Below are 25582 nucleotides of genomic sequence, written 5' to 3' on the forward strand. Positions count from 1 at the left end.
TCTGTTTTGTACCTGGTTCTATTTATAGGAGACCAAGATCCAATAAATAGTTTGAATATGTCTCCTTTTTGCAACTGGGAGCAATGAAAGAAGAGCCTGAGCTTCCCAGGTTAGGATGGGGAGAAGTAATGGGAGGATCCACTCATTCTCACTCCTTGGGAGCCAGTGCTCGGCACACCAGCAGGCTACTAAGTTTGTGGGCTTGTCAGTAACATGTTTAAATAGTGAGTGCTTAATATGTTTTATAGGCCATCAAGCATCAGATCCCCCCAGCCACCACTGAAGCCTTCGAGTGGCAGATACCATGCGTACACTTTTTCTCAATATAAATGTGTATCGACATTTCCCCCCTCCAGAAAAACTTCCCTTGCAAATCCTCTGCAAAATGCTACACTTTTTCTGAAATCTAGTGTTCAGAATTTGGTAATGCCAGGCTTTATAGATAGTTTCTACCACAGTTGCTGTCTATCCTCAAAGAACTCCAAAATTACTGCTGTGACTGAATGCATCAATTTTGTGTGCAACTGCAGAGCTAGCATTTTTAAACTTTCTAATGATTGTGTCTGCAATGCAAACAACTTTTATTTTTATTTTTATTTTTATTTTTTATCTTTATTTTAATTTTTATCTTTATTTTTATTTTTATCTTTATTTTTATTTTTATCTTTATTTTATTTTTAATACAATCAGATTTTTCTAGAAACAAAACTGTAAGCCTTGTAAGGCTTCCCCAGCTAGGCGCTTAGTAGGTTTATTGATAGGGTTGTAAATGCATTGAGTTTATAGCTTCTGAACTTGATGGTTCCTTTCTTAGCTTATCTGGCATGTCTGAGTGTAAGGTTTATCATCCTTTTAAAGGCATGCTGTCTTAGGCTGTCAGAGATTGTTTCATTCCTGACCAGATGTCTGTAGTTCCTATGGAACACAGGAGCCCCTTCTTATGAAGACTTATCCAGATCAAGGAGTCTCTCTTCCTCCTATTCATCTGTATTTCTTACCTCTCTGGGAGAGGCAATACATTTTGTATTTTGATATGTTTGTCTCCTGTGATGCCATCCCTTGGATCAAGCTTCCTATAAATATATATATCTTGTTAATGGACTCATAGTGATGTCCCAATATCTTGTGCTATCTTGTGCTGGAATAATTCTATTATCTTTCTCCATTTATGGACCAGACTGTGTGGGTAGACTGATTTCCCTCGACTTTGGACTTTTCTTAGTCTAAACATGACTTTGTTTTGTAGAAGACCACTGAGATTTAACAATTCTCCATCACTGCTGGCCTGGGATCTAGGTAGTACAACGCAGCATTAAGCTGGTTGTACAAATGCAGGATGCTCAGTCATATAGTAGCAGTTTAAATAACCTCCTGGCTTCACTGGTAGTTTAAAAGCTATAACTCACTGCAGTAAATAGTGATGGAGATGGGCAGTTTGTAGCTTAAATCCTGGAGTGAGTCTTGGAAGAAATGGATTCCTTTCCATAGTCAGTGATCATGGGAAAGTTGCTTAATATAGTGTAATCCCTTGGCATGTGTGAAACAGGAATTCTGTACTCCCATTTTTTTTTTTAATAAGTGCTGTATAGGTTTTTCCTTTCTATGTACACGAAAAAGAGTCCTAGAGAGTCTGACTGAGATCTAGGCTTTATATATTAATAAAAAAAAAAAAAAAAAAAAAGCTAATAAGTAAGCCTATCTTTATCCTTTTTCTATTCCTTCCTCACCCACCTCTCCCCACCACCTATTTGTTTTTTGTGGTGATGGTGGTGGGAATGTTTTCCACTAAGCATCCAGTACAGCTTACTTTCAAATATGGGACACTGGGCTGAATTAATTTTCAGTCTGACTAGGTACAGCAGTTCTATTACCAAAATTAATATTAGGTAGGTTTTTTTTAACTGCAAAAATAAAAATATTTATTAAATATTATGTTGTCTTAGAAGTTCTTTGGTGACTTCAAGCAATTCCATCTGAAGCACAATACCAGCAAGTCCATACAATACAGCATAATACTGAGCTGGCTTACATACTAAGGTGCAAGTGGTACAGACAACCTATACAGCACTGTTCTTTCTCTATGCAAAGCTGATTATCTATGAAAATTGCTTGCATTACTTCTGTGTTAAAGTTGTCAGTTAACCCTGCATCTAATAGTGAGTTTAGCACTGGCTGGGCTTGTGAACTTGTTCACTGGCTCTGAACCACCAGTACAAATGACTGCTTGAGATACTAAATTACTATATGTATATAGGATTTTTTCCCCCCTAAAAAAATCTGCCAAGTGAATTCTCTCTTCTGCTTGTTTTTGTAGCTACACAGTGTAATCTTAACTAGAGGTTACTTTTGTTTACTGTAAGCAGGAGTTTCAAATTCTTTTATGTACTGTTTTGCTAAATCATCACAATTACATGTTGGATGAGGTCCTTCTGCTTCTGACGTAGGCAGTGTATTCATGGATCATATGTTCCATTCCTTGCATATTTTCCATGTTTTTTTTTGTGCACTGTTCAAAAGATTTCCTGCACAAAACTACCATATAGAGTACAATTATCTTTTATGATCTATTTGTTGACGTTGCTGCTGTTTTAAGTAAAATAAGTGTCTGTAGACGTGAATAAGTTTTGTTTATTAAACTATTGTATGTTTGTTTATACCTCAAGTTACACTTGTTTCCTAATATTATCAGAGTAACCTTATTCTTCAAATTACATTCAATAGTGTATTATACCTGATGATTAATCAGATGAGTAAACACAGTTTCTTCTGTAGACTGGCTGCAGATCACTGCTTGCGTTGTTCATACCTTCTGTTTTCAATGCTCTCCCATTTTGTAGAATTTCCCTGCCGTCTCTAGGGCTGGGTATAATAGTAATAAGCCTTTCTCTCCACGTATTTTTTAAGTTTGAATGGCAAGGGATGATTTTATAGCTACTTCCTTCTATATAGTTACTGTATATATAGCTGCTCCATGCAGAGAAATAGTTACCATCACATTCATATGAACTTCATGGATTGCAAGTAATCCTAGTAAAGCTAAGCACAAATACTTTCTGCAGAACCAAGTGAATGCTGTGGATGTTCCAGCTTGTATGTATCAGTTCACCTAAAGTTCAGACACTCTTGGAACTGCAGGGATAATGGAATGTGAAACTTAAAGGATGAGCAGCACGACCAACAGTGAGGTTGGAAGTATGCTGAGAAAACTAAAACACATTTAATATATATAATATATAATTTTGCACTCTTCTCCTGGACAACCTAAACGCCGATGATATGAGTAGCCTTTTTTCACAGGTTCCAGCTTAGCTGAGGAGAGAGGAGGAAGGAAGCAGACGCAGTGAATACTTTCCCATGCAGCCAGCTGCAATTGTCAAGCTGCCTCATGCACACTTTAGGTGTTCCTGCCTCTTCCAATCAGTTAAGCATTGAAAGTCTACTGTGCCTAGACACTTCCATGTATGAAAATGGGATTTCCCTTCAGTCTGCCAGAAAGACTAACCTCCAGGCAGATAAGTGTTGAAGCTCCTACTTGATATGCTTTCCTTTCAAGCTGCGTGCTATAGTGTTTAAAAAGTTTTCAGCTAACAGAAGTATTTTAAATATTGACAAAGAGAAATGGCTTATGGGTGAACCATTAAAAAAAAAAAAAAAGGCAGAGGCATGAATTATTTTCAAGGTTGCTGACTTTCTGAGTAGATATGACATTAATGCCAGTGTGGCAGGCCCAGAAGCCCAATAAATCAGCGAGTTCTGACAGACAGGAAGAATTACACACAGAAAGCGCCTATTATGGAGGTGAATAATTTAACAAGATAGGAAAAAATGAAATGCCAAGGATATGATATCTTGAGTAGGGAAGGATTAACTTCATTGCCCTAGCTCTCCCATTCCAGTTATTCAGTGAAAGTTTTTTCTTTGCTGCAGATTTCATTTCAGTAAATTATTTGGTTATAAATGTAACTACAGAAAACCGGCAATGTGATACTCTGTAGAGTTACACAGTAAATAAGGGATCGGTACCAATATATTTCGGTACTGCAGTGGATTTTGTTTTCAAAACACTGAGTGTGGGTGTCAGGCTGTACATCTCCTGCACTGGTGGAAATGGAGGTAATGCTTTTTGTGAACTTGAATTCTCTTGAACCATTGAACTTGAATTCTCTTGAACCATTCTCTTAAGGTGTAGGTGAGAGTATGGTTTTTTTTGTTTTGTTTTGTTTTGTTTTTTTGAGAGAGAGAGAGGGAGAACTGGAGCTAGCACCTTCACTTTTGAAGTGGGGGGAAGCAGAAGGTGTAAGAGGGGTGTTTTTGGCAGGGAGGTGTGGGAAGAGGTGTGGGAAGAGGTGTGGGAAGAACGGTTCCTCCTCCCTGCAGAGGATGGTCTCAGTGGATGGTGGGGTAGAAGGGGGGACTATGAAGTCTATATGTGTGAGAAAGGCAGTGCTCTATTTGAATTAACCTGAAAACAAGCAAACAAACAAACAAAAAGCAAAAAGAAACCAAAAAAAAAAGAAACCCTTTGCATATGTCTCTCTCTATATTCACCTATCTGTTTGGTTAGTGAATCCTTTTCTTTGGAAAAGGCTGTTCCTCAGTTATTGCAGAAAGAAACCGGATGGTAATTGCTTTATTTTCCTCATGTTATGGGACCAGAAAGCTGAAACTGAAACTTAATGTTTCTGTTTCCTTTTTTCTTTTTCTTTTTTTTTTTTCCTTTTCCTTTTCCAACTAGATACCTGGCTTGCAAAGGTGGTCATCTCAAATTCCAAGCCTGAGAAGCCCTTATAAATTTTTAACACTTGTTTAATTTGTTAAATGTTGAATTTCACCTTGTGGTTTTTTTTTTTTTTTTAATAGTAATTTTTCATCAAGAGCTATTTAAAAGGATGCAGTGCTAAAATAGCTCATGATTATTACATGTAGTGATATACTGGAGACCTGGGGAGAAGACTGCTTAGGTATGCAAAAAGACCTGATTCATGAGATTAAAGGCTTCCATTTCTCTAATTCAAGTAATGATGCCCAGCAGGACAAGGGGGTCCAGATGGTCATCTGCAGCTACTAGCTGTTTCCTGGGTAGATATCTAAAGCTGCAAAATATGTGTAGAAACTGTCAAATTTGATGTCATGACTGCAAACATTGGAGTGGATTTTATCAAAGATGTCTTGCCTAGCAGATTTCTGAAATGATTATAAAGCATGGATTACAAGAAGAAGGAGAAAAGGGAAGAAATGTGAAGAATAACTGTACGTAAAAAGGATTTAAACATGAAACAAGCAAACATACACGACTTCTACCCTTGTAAAGTTCATGCTAACTCATCCCAAGGTATCTCTGTTTTCATTCAACATTACTAGGATTTCTGTGTAAACAGCCTGACAGCTCCTTTAAAAAAATGTAGCTTTCCCTGTATTAAAATATTTCTCATGCTTCTTTGAGAGTAAGTAGAAATTAATCAACTTGAAGAATTCAGTGGGCTTGTGTACAGGAAGATAGTTCTGTAAGGACAAAATTTGATTCTTGTCTTGTCAGATCCCTAAGTACTTTTCCTTAGGTGAAACCATATATATATATATGTATATATAAAATAATAATAATATATAATATATATATAATATACATAATATATATATATATTTTATAAAATCGGAATTGAAAACAAAATGTTTTATGTTAGCTTGAAACACTCAAGAAAAGTTATTCAGTAGAAAACGTTAAAGTGTTGTGTGTTTATTTCAAATTGGTCATCCCCCCTTTTCAAAACCATGGAATTTCCCAGGAGGGACAACTTGGTCTGCATATGCTGTAGTGTGTAAATCCTGGCCTGTCCTAGATTGCTTCAAATGTTTCTGTTTTCGGTTATTTATTGAAGACATTCTTGTTTCTTTCCTTATCTCTCTGTAAAATGACAGTCTTTTAAATCTTAAGCCCTTCATTTCTTTAAACTAGGAGCATGCAGATGGCTTTCCGGTGAGGGCTGCTCATTAATGCACTGAACAGCCACCTGTGGTCTGAAAAAAAATCTAATCAGATTTTATGGAAGGACATTTCATATTAAGCAGTAGCATTATATTTAAATTAAGAGCAGGAGAGCACTGAAACAATGGCATAGGAAATATGAATTCTGTTTGCATAGCTTTCTGTCAATAATGTTAGAAAAGAAAAAAAAAACAGCTCATAAGGAGGATGGTTCTCTTCTGAAATGCTTAACTGATATCACAAGTGTCTGAATATAATACTAGACATCTGATTTTAATGGAAGATTTGCCCATTGATTGAAATTTATCCTGTTGTTTCAACAGCAAAACTGTGATTTTCCTCTTCCCCCCCTGTCCCTTGTTTCATGCTCCCCTCTCTCTACACAGAAAGCAATCCTAGATAAGCAGATTAATACGTGGGATAGCTCCTCTTCATTGTTCTGTGCCGCACTTCCAGCTTTTTGTAGCCAGTTGGACTTGTTAGGAGGAGCTAACTGATTGGTTGTTTCCTGGGCTCCATTTCATAAATTATAGCCCAGCAAGCATGAGCATGATTCCTACAGTTGCAGTAATCCAGAGGCCTGTCAGTTCCTGACTTTATGCATGTTTATTTCTACTTGTTTTATAATATTGCCCTGGAATTTCCTGTCTTAGATAGCTTGCTATTGCATCTTCAGGACTCTGTGAGTAATTTTGACTTTCTCAACTTTGTTAATTAAGTACTGTAAAAAAGAATGCTTGTGTTTGGGAAGTAGTTCATTAGTAGCTAGCCTTTGAGACTCTGTGCTGTATCAGCTCAGGTACAGTTAACTTTGTAGCTCTTCTCCTGCCAGGGCTAACGGAGCTTCACGATGCTATGCGTGGTCAGTGCTGTTGGGGTTCATTCATTTCTGAAACCAGCTGTGTTTGATCTTCATGTTTTTGTGCTCCTGTAGTCAAATATAACGATGTTGCTTTACCTAATCAATGCGTATAACATGTCTTCAGCTGCTGTCATGTTTCTATACTGTTTGTACGTTGTACAGTAGCAATTGTAGTCAAACTATTGAAGGAATGCACAATATTCTCAGCGTACTATATAAATACCCCCCCCCCCCCAATATTCTCTAAATAAGAACAGACGTACTGATAAAAAAGCTGTGTTAACAACTAGTATATTAAACAACTGTATAGCTTAATTAACCCCTTTTTCACATGGTGCTATAGTGCTTTTCCTAATCTGTAGGGGTTGTTTCTGTAGCAAGCTAAATGCCAGCATGTTAGAGTTCACACATTTTAAAAACAAAAACTACTCACAGTGAATTAGAAACCAGTGGGAAATGCTGTTCAGGATCTGCAGTTTAATCAGATGGAGTTATCACAATGACTCCCTCGTTGGTTTCCTGAGATAGCCAGGTGTTACCTCTGTGCGACTGGGGTTTAAAACAATGGAGCAGCAGATTGAAATCAGAAATCAGAAAGCTACCAAGCTAGTGCACTACACCTCTCTGGTAAATGCTACAAGGTCATATTCATTGCTATAAATGCATTAGTTCATGCAAAGGACTTTCCACATTGCTTGTTTTTCCACTGGAAACATCATTTCATTGTGTGGTGTAATAAAGCTAGCGTTTGTGGGTAAATAGCTTGGTTTATACTAAGAAGTGCATACTTTCTGCAAGCAGGATATAAGCCTACGCTGTTCCTTAATAGCTTTCCTTCTTGAAGCTGTAGCTTTTCAGATGGATTTGTGTGAGTAAAGAATTTTAAAATACTAGAAGTTCTTCAGATAGGTGACTTGCTCTTTGCACTGAATATTATAGCTTCCAGGGGTATAAAATGCATTTGCAAAACTTCTGTAAAATCATTTCATCAGCAAAGACATTATCTTTTGAAGCTGAAAAATAAGAATGAAATTTTGAAATTTCATTTATCCTTATTGTAAAATTCTAATTTCACGTAGTGTTTGGCTACATTTTCGACTTTCAAAGCAGTTAGAAAAGAATTAACTGTTAAATGTATGTTTAACATTGAAGTAAAACAATTTAATAGTGGTTTTATGCTTATAGAACCACTTTTTGTAAAGAATGTGTGTTTGTGTGTGTATTACTTCAATGGGTCAGTTACAAATACCGTGTCCTGGGGTGAATGCAGTATTGTTGTTTGTACCTCTTGCATTGTAATGCATAGAATCAAGCAGACGATCACAAAATGAAAGTTAATTCTGCTGTGATACTGTTGAAAGTACTTTTGTTAGAAGTGGATCAGCAAAACAAACTGTTTAGTTCCTCTAAATTGCTTTATGAAGTTGAACAAAAATGTATTTTGTTCATGCAGGTAATATTTGAGATAATTTCTGCCAGCTCTGCCGTAGTGGTCAGGTATAGTAAATACATACGCTATTTATATATGTAATATAAAACCTAAACCACAGTGAAATTCATTTGACTGAGAAGGTATTCATTTAGTGAGTCAATGAATTATAGTATGAATTACTACTTTCTATGGATATTTCTAAAATAAGAAATCCAAAGTAGTTCTCTCAGAAGGGAAAAGCTGGACCAGCATAGTTTCTCTGTGACATATGCAAAACAGAGGGAAACAACTTGGTGAGGCATTTAACTTGGAGAATGTGGTGCTGTGGTCTGAACAGCCATGTGACTTGTCACTTCTCGTTTGAATGAATGTTATCTCTGCCATGAAAGTTTAATTTATTTATTTTTAAATCTTGTCTGGTTGCTTAACTTTGAGTATTGCTACTTTATCTGAGCTCAAAAAAGTGAGAGACACCAACTTACGGATAAAAAAAAATGCAAGTTTTAAAGTGAGTTTCTTAAAGCAACCTGTACACTGTGATCTCAAGAGGAGTAACGTGGAAAATCAGTCTTCTGCTGTAGCTGAGTACATGCACTGTTTCAATACTGTTAATACCATGTTTCCAGGAACTGGACCTTTACTGATACAGAATTCTATAGGTGAGATTTGGAATCTAATGTACTGCAAGCAGTGCCTACAGGCTGGATCAAAGCCCTATTGTGCTGGATGCTGTTCAAACAAGTATTAAAAGGTTGTCCCTGCCCCTCTGAGATTATAAACCAAACAGGATGGTAGGCACAGGATGGAAGCACACACAGTTTAAACATAACCTTGGGCAAGTCACGGCAGGTCAGCAACTCAAGAAGGAATGAAATCCTGGGATATATCTGCGATATGATGTTTTATTAGACATACCTGTAGCAAAGAAGTGGGGCACTGGGGGGTCCGCGACAGAACATCTTCTTGATCCTAGAAGCAGCAAAGGTATGTTGTGAGAAGGGTAATTAGGGTTTTTCTGGACTAGGATCGAACATTGTACTACTTCCTGCATAGAGGCTTCCTTAATTCAGAGTTCAGTGCCTCCTGGACTATACAGACTCTTCTCAAGGGAAACGTTTTTTACCCTATTACATTAAATATTCCAATATTTTGCATCCATTTTAGGAAATCTGGACAGATGGATTTTTCAGAAATTTTTTAAGTTTTTCACAATTGTTTAGCAGAGTCTCATATTTGCATTCATATTTAGAACATGCCAGAGGCTTTTCTGTATAAATTAAAGGAAAGGTGGCCCAAGTTATAGCTTGTATATAGCCCCTACCTTGAGTCCTACTGCTTGTGTTGTATGCATTGGTATTTGACCTAGGCGGATAAAATTCATGCATGTTTGTCTGCTTAAATATAAGACTGATATGAAGAAATGCTTTTGTATGTAATTTGGATGAGCTTATAAAAAGAACTAAAATCTTCTTTAAAGCTTGAAGGTCTGACGCTTTGCTGGTTAACTATCAGTGTAAAGCTCAGGTGTCCTTTGCAGCAACATATTTATGTGAAAACTCTGATATGCTTTGGAAAATACTTTGCTAAACATTTTGGTTACAAATTTTCAGAACTATCTGCTCAGTCCTGCACTAGAGTCCTGCTCTGCTTCTGTGTCAAAGCGTCCTGATGGGCAGTTAATTCTAAGCCATTTGCAGCCAGTAGAAGCATTTCTTCCACCTGTGTCTCTGTGTGCCAGATGTCAGCTGTGGGAAGAAATCCCCACCCCCAAATTAAAATCAAACCAATCCAAAACAAAACAAAACAAAAACCTTCCTTTTGTCTTCTAAAAACAATGTGCCCATCTTAGCCACTGCCCTTCATGCAAACGACTGACAGAAGTGATCCTACAAAACCACAGAAAGGCATGAACATTGCTTAGTAGGGCAGTTAGTGCAAGCCCTTGATTCTGCTGATAATTCATGGCAGGTTTGGGAATTAAGCAGAGGTTTGCTTAAGTAGAGGATCTGACAGGGCCTTATGCCACTGTGGCTGTCTAGTATCACTTGAATTACAACATAAAGGAACTTTAAGTCTGGCACTGCTTATGCTAGAAATATTCTGGTGTTCCTCAGTTTTAGAGATCTAAAATACTTTGGTTTTACAGAAGAAACATATTGACATGGCTGGGTTGTTGTGGTTTAATGTTATAATCTTTCATGCAAAACACACAAAGTTCACAGGAAAAAAAATTGCTTTGTCCAAAGTGTACTGCACTTCTCATTTGTTTGTGGTGGTCAGTATACATTTCTGAATTACCTCTGCATAATATAAAGATTATTCTAGAGCTTGAAAAAAAATAAATAGCTGAAGATTTTTTTTTTTTCTTTTTAAATGGGACAACTGTGGCTTCCTTCCTGGCTGATCATTTAGAGTTACAACAATATTGGAAAAGAGAAAAATGTAATAACATCAGTATGATAATGTATTATATCCTCTTTAGACAGCATAGAAATGTATTCGTGGTATGTGTCTGTTGAGAGATCTCTTGTCACATTCAAAGCTGTAGAACATGTGAAGAGTGAAGAGGAGAGAAGAAAATCTACAAGGGAAAAAAAAAGAGTCTGTTAGGAGGAACCAGAAGGGAAGAAGTGGGAAATTTAAAGATAAAATTAGCTGTTCAAATGAAGATCTCCAAAGTATCTCAAAAAAAATAAAAATTATATACTCTTAAATGAAGCATGTGATGCAATTTAGCCCAGAGGGGAATAAGAAAATCTTCAGGAGTATTATTAATGAGGCAGCTCTTGGCAACCTTGTATAATTTGATCATTACAGTTGCTTTCTGTAAACAGTCATGCAGTGCGTGTACTAAAATACAATTCAAAGTTGCACGGCTGGGTGTTCATAACAGGTGAGCATTTACAGTTTTTATATATGAGGAAAATGCCTGAATCAAAAAGGGTACAGGTTCTCTGCATCTATTTACAGTCTCAGGGTCAAGGATAGGGTTGCTTTAGCTTCCTTTTGTGTACCTGAAAGAGTAATAATCTGTTCTTGTGTCCCAGCTTGCTTTCCCTGAATGAAAGTATTGCTGCACAAAGGAGAATACAGATATATTTCAGTTTTCAGGCAGCAACACAAATATTCTCCCCAAGTACCAGTGCTCCTGGCTGCTGCGCAGAGAACTTGCTGTTCCTTCAGGGGCTCACTGGATCTTGCTGTTCACCGTACTAGAAATGAGTGTCTTCTGCATTAAATAACCTGCCAAGGAGCTTTACCTGCCAGAACGACTCGGATAGCTAGCAAAGATCAGGTCTGCTATAGCCTAGGATCTAAATTATAGGACACACATATTCTGTTAGCTTTCTTGATGCATCACGTTCTCATTTCTCTCTCCAGTTCTGCTAAACCAATACAAACCAAAACTCGAATTTTCATTATCAGAGGCACTCTGAGGACTGCAAGCATAACGTATGGAGGCTGCCAAACACAAAAATGAAATGATTCCACCTCGGCAATAGATTTGGAAAGATGATGAAAGAAGAGAAATGGCTTTGTGTATTATCTGTATGGAATTTGTTGTGTATACAACCAGCTGTGGATTCATGTGTGAAGGGTTGATGTGTGTTTGGAAGTTGGCAGAAGGCAAGTTAGAAGCTGAAGTGGAGGACCAAAAAAAAGGTGGCTTTATGGCCTGCAACAGAAAAGGATCTAGATGGAGACCTCCTAGGACCTGCAGGGCTGCTGAACTGTTTGTTGAACTGAGCTGGCACAGCCTGAAAAATATTTAGTACGCAGTTTCACCAGAAAAACAGAGTTTATAAGGGATGTGAATGCCACAAAAACAGATTAATCAAATACACTCGTCTGTGTCTGTGTTTATCCCAAATAACTCTCTTATATCTTAAACTTTATGATTATTGTTTAAAAATAGAAGAGAAGAGAAGAATTGCAATTGACCACTGTATGTAGCTATCTTACTCAACAGGAGAGAGGAATACAATTGATCTTGCTTGAATAGCTGAATTTTGATATGTGACCAAAGAAGTTTTCAGTGAGAGTTGTATTTCCCCTATTTGCTTATTCTGTCTTACAATTTTGAAAATGTAGGCCCTTACTTAGCATTAAGCTCCTTAGCATAGTTATTTCTACAGCATAAATGTTTTATTTTGCATGTGTTATTTGTAATGACACACACCCAAAACAGAGTTAGTGTGGTGTTGTACACATGTAAAAAAATATATGCACAGCTTAAAATTGAATTTTGATGCTGACTTTGTTTACAGTTTTTAAATTTTAAATGTAAGATCTCTTTCAATCCATACCAAAATGTTTTAGTATTTTAAAATTAATCTTTAATAGTTAAGAAGTTGAAATGTAATCTTTCTATTCTTTATTTAATTATCTAGGGATCTGATCCTTCCCAAGCTCTTTGAGATCTGGGTATTGATGTGAAGGGTTGTAGATTCATTAATTTACAGATAACGAGTCTGTGTTAATTTCTATCCTTCTGCCTGTTCTTTCCTGCCTCATGAGTAAAGCAATATGGAAGATAAGATATATGTGTATGAGAAAGTGTTTTTTCCTTTAGTCTGTCATGGTTTTGGCTGAGATAGAGTTAATTTTCTTCCTAGAGGCTTCTCTGATGCTGTGTTTTGGACATTTGATGAAAATATTGATGATAACACCTTGATATATTTAATTGTTGCAGAGCAGTGCTTGCACAGAGTCCAGGACATTTCAGCTCCTCGTGCTGCCCTGCCAGCAAGGAGGCTGGGGGTGCACCAGGAGCCGGGAGGGGACACAGCCAGGACAGCTGGCCCAGGCTGGCCAAAGGGGTGTCCCACACCAGGTGGTGTCTTGCTCAGCAATAAAAACTGTCGTTAAAAAAGGAAGAAGGAGGGGTGATGGTGTTTGTCTTCCCAAGAAACCATCACATGTGACGAGCCCTGCTTTCCCGGGAGTGGCTGAACACCTGCCTGCCAGTGGGAAGTAGTAAATGGATTCCTTGTTTTGCTTTGCTTGCACACATGGATTTTGCTTTACCTCACAAACTGTCTTTATCTCAACCCATGAGTTCTTGCATTTTTACTTTTCTGATTCTCTCCCCCATCCCACCTGGGGAGGGTGAGCAAGTGGCTGGGTGGTGCTGAGCCAGGGCCAAACCACAACAGCCTGTGATGCATACACAGACATAAAATTACTGTTAGATCCCTATGTGTATAAATCTTCATTACACAGAGAAACGCTATAAAATCCAAATTAGATGCGTAACTGGTCTTAAAATTAAATTGAGGGCTTGCTTTTTAATATTCCACTTTTCAGAATCTGAATACTTTATACAGCTTCTGGAGTGAACTCACATGGAAGCTTGAACATCTGTGGCCCATCCATTTAAACAGATGGCAAGATCTGTTATGTCCCAGGCCTTTGCAGCGTCTGGCACAAGTGTGTTTATACATCTACCTATCTTTGGCCATTAAAAAGTCTGGCCTTGTTCCAGCCATTTGGTATATGAAATTTCTAGCTGCATGCTTCCCTTAGACTTGAGGGACGTGAAATCTGTTATTTGCCTCTGTTATCTCCACATTGATGTTTCCTATGAAGATATTTAATTATGGACAGGGGGGTATTTGTTAATTACTGGCTTGTTTTATGAGGAATTCTCATATAGTGGATATAGCACAGCATGTGTGTATATAGTAAATAAAACAATTAGCTGAGACCTGAAAAGACCAGTTATTGATAAGCTGTGTATTTAATTAAAATGAAAAGGTATCAGATCATCTACCTGATGCCTTGCTAATCAACATTTTTTATTTTTATTTTTAAAAAATTTAAACATAAGACTGTGTTTGAAAAACATCTGTTGCTCTGAATCATCTGTCCAAGTTTATTTGGATAAAGCCAGCTACTCCTGATGGCAAAACAGAGTTTGAGAACATAAACCTCAGTCATTACAGCCATTTCCTGAAGTGTTCTCACAGAAATAATATTAAGGTCCTTTATGAAAACATTCACATTCAATTGCCTGGTCATGTGTCGAGCTGTGGGGATATTGATACGTAGGGTAACCCACAGGAAGAGAGTGATACTGTTGGCATTCCTCTCAAAGCAACAATCTTCTAGTAATATTTCTGTGCAAGAGAAATTATGAAAGATAGCATTTAAAATTCACAAAAAAAAGGTAGCACTAGAAAATAGCTTTATCAATGCAATGGGGCTATAGGGCCTTCTATTTCCAGCTTTGGAGTGTAATAGGAAAAAAAAGCAATAGCAGAAAGAAGGAAAACAACAACAACAACAACAACAAAAAAACTATTTTTCTGCAGGGCATTTAGCAACATTTATTGGTGTAGTTGGTAGTATGGGGAAAAGAGTCTGGAAAAATGCATACAACAACCCTTTCAGAAGCCATTAATTGAAAAGCCAGGAAATGTCTTCCTCACTTAAGAATGCATTTAGCAATTGGACTGAGAGATTTGAAGGCAATGCTTTATGGCCTGAAAATTTTTCTGGATGTCTTGTTCTAGCTTCTCTCTGAAATTCTGCACTTACATGCTGTTTTTAACAGAAGAAGAATTTCATAGCTTTGGCTTTTATTTTCCCCTAGCTTCAACTACTGTCTCTTAATTCTCTTAGTGAGTCTTATTGCAGCTTAAGAGCAAAATATCACCTTCTAATTCTGTTATTAATCTGTGATAAAATCATTATAAACATTTTCCAGTGCTGGCTAAGATTCTAAGGTTTTTAACGTAATCCCTGGTTTCAGATAGTCTTGATCCGTCTCAGCTATGTGAAGCATTTCTTTAAAATTTCTCTCTTCATTTGAAGCTTTTCACCCTCAGAAGGTTTTCATGGCTCATCGCAGTTGTCACATTCAGAAATATTAAGCAATTTACCATGTGTCTGTGTGTTAGGATGGTCTGTTCTGGAAAAAAAATACACTTATTTTCTTCTATATTTGTTCTCCCTCAAATCTGTTTTTTCATGATATTTCTAAGATCAAAATTCACTGCAAGGTGACCACTAAAAGTTATAAATGTGCTTTTCTGATAGTAAGCAAAGTCTGTGTTGTTATTGGGATTTATATATTTGTTTATTTATTTATTTATTTGAAAAGGTAGCTGTTTGCAAGACTGCTGTGTCAGAATCCTTAATAAACTAGGGATGAAGTACACACTGGTCCTGAGTCTATGCACTCATCTTATGCAGCTCCAGGTCCCGTGGCTCTAAAATATAATTCAGGCTTTTTGTAGGGTAAAATATTTATATACATATATATATATATATTTACCTCTCTCTGTCTCTGGAGGAAAACATCTGAAATGATGTTAAAATTATGATTTCTTGCAGAAAATTTCCTGCAGGTGAATTTTTTTTAGTACAAAATGTGATGTGTCTACTGTGCTCCGGAGTCTGGCAGGAGCACTTGATGGTGTATCTGAGGGTATGAAGCCAGCTGAAAGGTTAAGGGAGACAGACGTGGTGAACCCTTGTCCTTTCCTCCTGATGGGAATGACTCCTGTGACGTGCCACCCTTCCAGTCGTGCCTGGCTGTCATCCCACCATGCGAGCCGGCACAGTCAGTACCATGCCAGCAAACTGTTTGCTGTTCCCATGGAAGATGAGTGGCCCAGGATTCAAGCTTGCACCCCAGCCACATTTTGTTTGGCCTTCAGGAGTACAGGTCTATCCACTGTTTCCTCTTCATTTTACAGTCGTATTTTGTTTGGGTGACTTCTCAGCCTATACTGACTGACCAGCTCCCTGACAGGCTCTCTGCTCTCACCAACCAACTGCCCTCTGTTTGCCTAATGCAGTTGCACAAAGAAAACCTGGCAGGTAAGAGGAATTCCTCTTTTCAGATTAGGGACTGTGTGCGCTTTCCCTCTTGTTGGATGCATGCTCTCTGCAGCACCCGGTGCCAGTGGCTTTGTGACTGTAGCTTTCAAATGGCCATTACTAAGTGATCCTGAGGGCGCAGATCTAGACCAGCTTCCCTTTCCTGCTTCAGTTGTGTTGCTCTCAAGTGCTCTGGGAGTTTTTTTTACAAAAAGACTTGAGAAAACTTCAAGTTGAACAACACAAATTGAGGCTTTTCCACAGGAGCTTGTGTCTAGGCTCATTGAGAGGTTTATATTTACAGTGTATTGACATCCCAAAGAAAGAACACAATGTTTTAAAGCATGAAAGAAGTTAAGCTAATGATTTCAGTGGAAGTATGTGCTTGAAATTAGGCAATAATGCAACACCTTGCTGTCTTCCGTTAAAAATGCATTTCAGAGATTCACAATGAAAAGGTTGAGAATGTAACTTTCCCCCTACTTTGTAGTTTGCACTTTTTATATTAAAGGTCACTAGTTTTTGTTGTTCATCAGGATAATCCACAGCCAGCTTAAAAGGCAGGGATTTTTTTTTAAGCATTTTGTATTTGCGTAGAGTGTTTTCATTGATTTGCTTTACACCACAGTGTCTGACATCAGTATATCCAGTAGTACACAAGTACTTTAATTTGGATCAAGTTTCTGCCTTCTTGGTCAAAAAATAAAAATAAAAAATCTTACTGTGCTGCTTCAGGGAGTTGATTGATATGCATATAAAGTCAAATGTCCAAATTTTCGATCAATGGTTCCTAGGGAAATCTGAAGTAACATATTGATGTTGCTTCTGGGAGTTAATTCATGAACAGACATTCTGTGAATAGAAAATAGTTTCTGACTGATAACATGTATAATACATATATAATATGCATTATATATATACACATGTCACCAGGCAAAATAATTCTGGCCCTGAAGCTACTATTGAACAATAAAGATTTACAGGTGCTGCTTTGTGTGTAAAATCTTGCTGACACATGCACTAAACACTTTAGTGTGCTATACTCTACGATGATCAGATATTGACTAATGACTGAACTAAGACAGCTGAACTGAGAGGCAAATCATACAATTATGATAGAATGGCAATTTATAATAAAATATTTGTTTTATCATTATTCCTTTTTTCCCTCCTAGTTGCTACTTAAATTCATTTTCTCATCAGATTTGTAAGTGATCAGCTGTCAAACAGTAATTTTGGAATTCAATTACACTTTTTATTAATAAAAGTCAGTGAAATATCTTATATAAGACCATGTAAATCAAGCAGCAAATAGCTTATTTTAAAAGCAGCATAGTGCTAAAAGCATTTATAATATTAATCCATTCATGAAATTGCATTTTAAGCTTGATCATTCCAAAAGCCCTAGATTTAAAGCCATGGCAAGAATTTACACCATACTCAATTCAAAGGAAACAAATATAAATCACCATTGCGTTGTGACATGTGTTGTGCACCTGGTCCCTGATTTTGGTTCAGATCTCTGAAACCAAAGTGCAGGTCACAGAAAACATGCAACTATAGGAAGATTTTAGAGCTAGTACTGCCAGTCCCTACTGTGCAGATGACTCAATAAGGGAAAGAGTACAGGCCTGGGCAGCAGTTTCAGCTGCATTTTCTGCATCAGGGGCAGTCCCCTGCAGAATTCTGGGTTTAATTTCATCTTTTCTATGGGATTTTAATCTGCTGGTTATGGCTATCTCTGTGTGTCCACGTATCTCTCTTCCTCCTGTACTCTAATCCAGTCCTCACCTTTGGCAACATCTCCTATACTTCCTTTTGTCAACCTACCACAGCTTTTTCACTCTCTTATCTCAATAGCCATGCTGATTTCCATTCTGACTGTCTTCCATTTCCCCTTCCTGTTAACTTCCCTGTGTCAGTCCTTCTCTCTTCTCTGCAGGCACTTTGACTCCCTGATGCATTGCTGTGGCTGCTTATGCCTTAGTACTCACTATGCCTCAAAATCAGTATCAATCTTGGAGAGGAGAGTCCTGGTGGTTACGGAAATATATACCTGGTCTGTACTTGGGATGTCAGTCCATTATAACTCTGTCTGTACATGTGTCAACTGCATATCCTTCTTAGTCTTTTTGTGATACAGTGATGTCATATCTACAGAAGTTGAGATAGGACAGAAGATGATCACTTAATCCAAGTCTTCTGAAAATTCAGCAGCAGGACTCGGTCCCTATAGTGCATATGGCAAGTTATCTGTTATTCCTCCCTGACCTGCCAAGGTTTTATTACTTTGAAATATTTACAGGGCTAGCTGAAAGCACATCTCTGATGTGTTTTATTTATCCAAATTTTCCTTTCATTGCATTTTCCAGATTCGCTGAACTCTATGGCCAACCTGTGTCCCAAAATTCAGTTTGAAGTAACAATCTGTTAAGGGAAATTTCACTCTAAACAGATTAAGTTTGGCAAAATTTATCAGCAGAAGAAAATAGATTCACATGAGAGGAGTGGTAAAGGAACTTTATCTAAGAGGTGTAGTTTGAGGGTAGTTAGTAGCCTTTATCTCATGTGCCATTTTTCTGTAATGACGATGAGACAGGTGCTCACTTCAGAGATCTTTGAGAAGAGGAGGTCCTGGTGTCACTCAGACATGATGGCACTAGGCTTGTTGGCAGCCAGTTTCACAGTGATGAAATGATGGCCTCTGTGCTTTGCTCCCTCTTGTAGATGAGAGCTGGTTTACGTGTTTGCCCCTAAACCACTACAGGTGTGCTGTCATCTGAAAAAGCACATCTGCGTACCACCAGCATTAGCCTGGCTTGAGATACAGCTGACAATCTGGACCCTGAATTTCTCTATGATTCTGTCCAAATAAGGCTTAGAATTCCCCTCTGCTTCATAGTCATCTGGTTTTAAGCCCATTTTTGGAGAAATATGTTGCTGATATGTACAGAGCAGATTCTGTGCAAAGAACAACTTTTTACCTTTAGTGTAAAGTTATTTTAGATTTTTTTTTTTTTAATCTTGGTTTTGTTTTAGAGATTTGCTGGACAAGCTCATGTAAAAACATAGTGCTTCCTACTCAGATGTGTACTGAAAGCATTTTGCAAGACTTTGGACAAGCATTTCAGAGAAAATGGAAGGTTTAGGGCATTATTACACCAAATTTCTTAAGGTAATGTTATGCAAATTATGTAAATGTTAAGTATTATTAATTTGATATTTCAATTTGAAATTAGTTTTTTAGTGAATTTGAATTAGTTTTTGTTTAAAAAAAAAAGCTAAAAAAAAAAACACATGGAAAGATTTTTTATTTCCTGCTTCAGTACCTGCTTCAGTATGGTGAAAGACAATGGAATAGTTTGGTTAAACAAAGACAGAGTTCTTTTAATTGCTTAAGAGAATATCTGTGTTGTTGAACATCTGACCAGTCCTTATGACACTACAAAGTTGTATGTGCAACTTAAATTCAGAAAAAAAGATCATATTCTGTGTCTAACAGTCTTCTGTTTCTTTTTAATTACAGTAGATAAAATCACAGAATGTTAAGTTTGGAAGGGACCTCTGGAGGTCATCTGGTCCAACCTGCTCAAAGGAGAGTCACCTAGAGCAGCTTGTCCAGGACCATGCCAAGTCGGTCCAATAATGTTTCTGAATACTTTCCTTAGTTTCTTTCACTGTTTTTCTATTATCATAATATTTTTCCCTTTTAAGACAAGCAACTGATGAAAGTATCTACCGTTATCTGTTTGACAGAGGTAATTCCCTTGGATGGAAAAATATTTTTCCAGATGATTGTGCCATGTATCTCTGATTAAACCATGTATCTCTAGAATGAGCAGACTCACTATTTGTTGACCAAAAGATAAAAGCTCTGCAGATCTTTGTATATACTCCTATAGTAAAAATACACATTGCCACATTGAGAAGAATGTAGCAGTAAATACTTGGATATTTACCTATGGTGGAGTATGGGAACTGCCTACCCTACGTTGTTCTTTACTTTTGTTGTTCTTCCTTTACTGAATGTTTGTGTATTGCACAGCTGTTAGCATTTGTAATTTCCAAATAAGTCTTCATATGTCCTTTGTATAGATACTTCATTATGCAAAAGAACAGAGATCTAAACCTAAGAATTAATAGGAAAAAAAAAATCTCTTTCAAAATAGTAGATAAATTAGGTATCATAACGTGTTCTTTATGTGATTACACTAAAAATTACAGGCATTTAGAAGTTGCTATAGAGTAAAATAGAAAAACCAAATGAGGGACATGTCTAAGAATAGTGATTTACTTAGAAGTCTTTCTCATGAGAAAACAATTTTAAGTAGGAAATGAAAAATGTGTGAAGCTCAACACAAGCTTTCCTGGGGAAGGCCCAAAGGTAGAGCACAGCAGGATGGGCAAGAAGGCAGTGCTGAGTAGAGACGAATCACCTGCCTCAGCGTGCTGGCAGCACCCTTCCTAATGCAGGCCAGGGAGCTGGCAGACGTCTTTGCTGATAGCCTTCTTGTCCTTCTTCTTGGTGTCCACAAGGAGCACCAGGTGGGCTTCTGCAGAGCTGGGAGGGGTCAGCTGCAGCAGCTGTGTGTGGGGGCCTCGCAGGCTGCAAGGGGTCGCTGCGTCCAGGGCTGTGGGAGACCTGACAGGCTACGGGGCAAGAGCATTTGCGGGTGGCGAAACACTGTGAGGGGCCGCTGTTCAGAGGCTGGTGGAAATGTGTGAGGCCCTGTGAGCGTTCTTGGGGAAGGCCCAAAGGCGGGACTGTGGGATGGACATAGCTGGATGGGGAAGGAAGCAGAGGGCTCAGTGAGCCCGCTTCTCTCCGTGCCCATGTATCTCAGAGAGCTCCACGGAGTGCCGTTGTGATCATTGAAAGGGTTCCGTTTGTGCTTGGATGGCTGACGTCTGCGTCGCTAGAAGAGCCACAGCGGCCAGTGCTCCAGCTCAGCTGAAGCCCAGGTAGAAGGAGGTGCTTGGTTGTCGGGGAAATTATTAGGTCGTGGGCAGAGCTTGATCAAATGTCCGACTTTTGTATGAAATGACTGTGATCAAACTGGTCCCTGCTTTCTGACTTCAGTGGTAGTTTTATTGGTGTGTTGGAAAATAACTAAAAAGCCACAGAATGGATGAGGTTGGAAGGGTCCTCTGGAGGTCTTGTTGTCCCACCCTCCCGCTCAAGCAGGCAGACCCAGAACAGGTGTCTCAGGACCGTGCTGAGATGGCTTTGAGGTATCTGCAAGCACGGAGACTACGCAGCTGCTTGGCAGTGCAGTTCTGCTCGCTGTTGCAGGGGGTGGTTCTTGTGCAGAGCTGCTGCAGGACGAGCCTGGCTTTGGGAAGGAGAGGAACTCCCTCTGGGCCAGTGCTGCTGCTGGGCCAGATGAAATTTGGGTGTGGAGGCAGCGGCGGGGAGCCAGGGAGGCCAGGGCTGTCCTGGCAGAAGGAGCGGCAGGCCTTGAGGACCCGCAGCCCGGCTGTTGGTGGATGGGCTTGGAGGCCGCCGCCCTGGTGCTTGTCAGGCCCCTGCTGTTCAGCGGCTGGTCCTGTCGGGGAGCTGGATGCGCAGAGTCCAACCTAACACTGCCAAGTCCACCACAAAACCATGTCCCTAAGCGCCGCATCGTACATGTCTCAAGTACTTCAGGGTACATGCTGACTCCGCCACTTCCCCGTGCAATGCCACTGTTCCCCAAGCCTGTACCGCTGCAAGGGGTCGTTATGGTCCAAGTGTTGTACCCAGCATTTAGCCCTGTTGAACGCCATACAGCTGGACATGGCCCATCGATCTAGCCTATCGAGATCCCTCTGCAGGGCCTTCCTAGCCTCAAGCAGATCAACAATCCCGCCCAAGCTGGTGTCATGGGCAAACTCGGTGAGGGTGCACTTGATCCCCTCATGTGGTGATTTTACCTCGCTAGGCAGCTGAACTCCACCACAAGCGCTCTGTCCCTCTCTTCAGCAGAGGAGAGGAAGAAGAAAAGGAGAGAAACAACTCACGGGTTGAGATAAGGATAATTTATTTAAAGGAAAAGTAATTATTAAGGGAAAATCATTATTAATTAAATAATTTAACTAAAGGGAAAAGCAGGGCCTCAATGCACGTAGCCGTTGTTCGGGAGGACAGATGTTTTCACAGTGAGAGCCCTCCCGTCCCGCATGGGTGCTTGTCAGGCCCCTGCTGTTCATCGGCCGCTCGTGTCGGGGAGCTGGATGCGCAGAGGCCGCAGCAGCAGCGAGCCGATGCGGAGGATGGGTCCGTTGGTGGGGCTGGTGGGGCGCTGCCCTGCAGCCTGCTGGGGGGCAGCGTTGATGGGCCCTGGAGCTGCGCCAGCCCCGTCTGCCTGTCCGATCCCCTGCGGCGCCCTTCTCCCAGCTGCGGGGCCGTTGTTGCTGGGCCGTGGGCGCAGGTCGTAGCGGCGCTGAGGGGATCTGCTGCGGACCCTCTCCCTGGCGGCGTTCCTGCGGCCGCGAGCGGACGATCTGCACACGTACTGCTGGTAGTCGTCGTCCGCTCGCACCGTGTGCAGGATGCGGTCGATGGGCTGCCTGCAGAGCGGGCACGTGGATCTCGTGGCGGCCCACCGCCGGATGCAGCGGAAGCAGAAGGTGTGGAAACAGGTGGAGACGTAGGCGGTGTTTCTGGTGGTGCCCAGGCAGATGGGGCACTGTTTCCCTGCCGCTGCCTCCGATGGCCCCGCCTGCTGCATCTGGCCCCCGCTGGCTGTTCCTGCAGAACCGCTCTGCTTCAGGTCCTCCTCGGCACGGGATGGAGTGTCCTGCCTGCCAAGAGAGCCCAAGAGAGTGGAGGTAGCGGGGAGGTGAGGGCCTCCTGACGGGCCTTCTTGTGGGCTGAAATTCTTCTTCCTCTTCATCATCATCAGGTTCAGCCATGTGGGCCACCCATCACAAGGGCTGCTCTCGGCACCTGCCTTGTCCCCCCAGTCCCAGCCCGTCCAGCCCCCCATGTTGTCTCCCAGGCCAGCAGCACGGCTGGAGTTAGCAGAGGGTACCTGAAGGAGGAGGTCAGAGAAGGCGGAGGAGCTGGCTGGGTGCTGTTGATGGTGCCAAGCACCCTGGCACCTTCGTTGTGCCTGCAGCTCCGGGACAGGTGCTGTGGGGACCAGCAGTACCCCACCACACAAGAACGCACAAAGGTGCAACTCAGTGAAGGCCGGGACGCTCCTGGAGCCTGCACGCCACACGTCTGAACTCACAGGAGTCCTGAACCAAATGCACCTCGCGGCAGAGCGGTGAGGTTGGAGAAGTCACGGGTGCTGCTCTGTGACATCACAGAGGCCTCTGGGGCTGCCCCCAAGTGCTGCCCAGTGGGGACAGCAGCCCCTCCGCAGGGGAAAGCCTGCTGCTTTGCAGGGCATTTGCCATCTTGTCACAGCCTAGCGGCAGTGTTTGACCTCCGACATGCTGGGTCCTGTGGTGGCAGGCTGCTGAGCTCCGTGCTCCAGCAATGCAAGCAGGGAACCCTGGTGATGCCCTGGGTGCAAACAGAGCGCCCTGACTCGGCTCCTCTGAGGGCTGTCAGAGGGACTCGCCAGAAGGGCTCGTCCCTTGTTGCTGGTGGGAAAGCCTCTGTGGGCAAGTTGTTCTGTTGCACTGGACACCACTGAAAAGGGCCAGGCTCTGTCCTCTTTGCACCCTCCATTTAGATATTTGTACACCTTGTTGAGATCCCCTGAGCCTTCTGCTCTTCCGGCTGAACAGTGCCAGCTCTCTCAGCCTTTCTTCACAGGATATATGCTCCAGTTCCTGCATCAAATCTGTGGCCTTTTCATAGAATCATGATGTAGGTTGGAAAAGACCCTGAAGATCATCAAGTCCCATCTTTAAAGCTTGATCAAATGTCCAATTGTAAAATCAATTGATTCTGATCACCACTGGTACTCCTTTTCTCACTTGAGACATTGTCTTTTTGAATGCATTTAATGGGAACGTGTGGGGTAATCTGCTAAAGCAAAAATTTTTGGCTAGCAGCATTGTACTCTGAGAACTATGTATTTCTTTATATGTATGAATGAGTTCTTCACTTACTATGAAGAAGTTTCTGAACTCACTCAAGTGTTCTCAGGACTAATTACTTTCTTCTTGTTGTGTTTTTCACTATAGCCTTCTTAAAATGGACTGAGAAGAAAAAGTACTCAAAGAATTTGCTTGGAAGAATTACCCCTAATTTCTTCTTTATAAAAAATCTAAGTATTTAGATTTATGTTATTAATATTGTCATTCCCCTAATCCCTTCTTTCATTCAATATGTTTGAAATTCATCGTTGGTGAATTTTTTGAGAAATTTACCTGCACCAGCTTCCCTGTGTAGGTGAGATGCAGAAAGCTGCTGAACAAGGGGCATGGATTGATTTGATAGTGAGGGATCACAAAATCAGTGATATGCGGTTTGTGTGGTGTCACCTCCAGCACTTGCTTGCTAGCTAGCATACAATACATCATCATGGAGAAATCCCATTTCCTCCCGCCCCCTCCCTTCGCCCCCCCCCCCCCACTTTCTTGGAACATAAAATGCCGGTTGCCCCTCTTACATACCTGTACGCTAATGCATGCAGTATGGGGAGTAAACAAGATGAGCTGGATGCTGGATGGATACAGGCTTTTTAGGAAAGACAGACTGGGGAGACAAGGAGTGGGTGTTGCCTTCTATGTCAATGACCAACTGGAGGTCATTGAGCTCTGCCTGGGGATGGATGAGGAGCTGACAGAATTTATAGGTCAGGATTAAAGGGAGGGCAGGGACAGGTGATATAGTGAGATAGTGAGTGTCTGCTACATGCTACCCGACAAGGAAGAACAAGTGGATGAGGCTCTGTGCAAACATTCACAAACCCTGGTCTTCATGGGGGACTTTAACCACCCCAGTATCTGTTGGAGGGGCAACACAACAGGGCATAAGCAATGCAAGAATGCATTGACAAGTTCCTTCTACAAGTGACAGAGGAGCCGGTGAGGAGAGGTGCTATGCTGGACCTCCTTCTCACCAACCAAGAGGGGCTTGTGGGGAATGTGAAGATCAAAGGCTGCCTAGGCTGCTACGACCATGAAATGGTGGAGTTCAAGGTCTTTAGGATAGTCAGGAGCATGGAGAGTAAACTCACAAGCCTGAACATCAGGAGAGCAGACACTGGCCACTACAGGGATGCACTTGGTCAAGTACTGTGTGATAAAGTGCGGGAAGGGAGGCCCAAGAAAGCTATCTAATATTTAAGGATTACCTCCTCCAAACTCAGGAACAATGCATCCCAACACAGAGGAAGGAGGCCTGCATAAATGAACAAAGAACACCTGACGAAACTCAGACACAAAAAGAAAGCTTACAGAGGGAGGAAACAGAGACAGGTAACCTGGGAGGAATACGGAGACATTGTCTGAGAAGACAGGGGTCAGGTTAGGAAAGCTGAAAACCAAATAGAAATGAATCTGGCCAAGGACAACAAGGGCAACAAAAAGGGTT

The 25582-nt window shown here is 40.7% G+C and overlaps 1 protein-coding gene across 2 annotated transcripts in view; it reads left to right on the forward strand.

Annotated features, from left to right (window-relative positions):
- Positions 1-6511: 6511 nt before the first annotated feature.
- PDE4D (phosphodiesterase 4D) overlaps positions 6512-25582 on the forward strand; it is a 636407-nt gene continuing 617336 nt past the window's right edge. Inside the window, exon 1 of one of the 2 annotated variants that reach the window (XM_083816167.1) lies at positions 6512-6665. The gene's annotated coding sequence lies outside the window, so the exon portion shown is untranslated. Of the gene's footprint in view, positions 6666-7592; positions 7714-25582 lie in introns of those variants that run through there. The other variant, XM_083816168.1, reaches the window with a different exon arrangement.

This window comes from Anser anser (assembly GCF_964211835.1).
Source record: "Anser anser genome assembly, chromosome: Z".
In the NCBI taxonomy this organism is placed as follows: Eukaryota; Metazoa; Chordata; class Aves; order Anseriformes; family Anatidae; genus Anser; species Anser anser.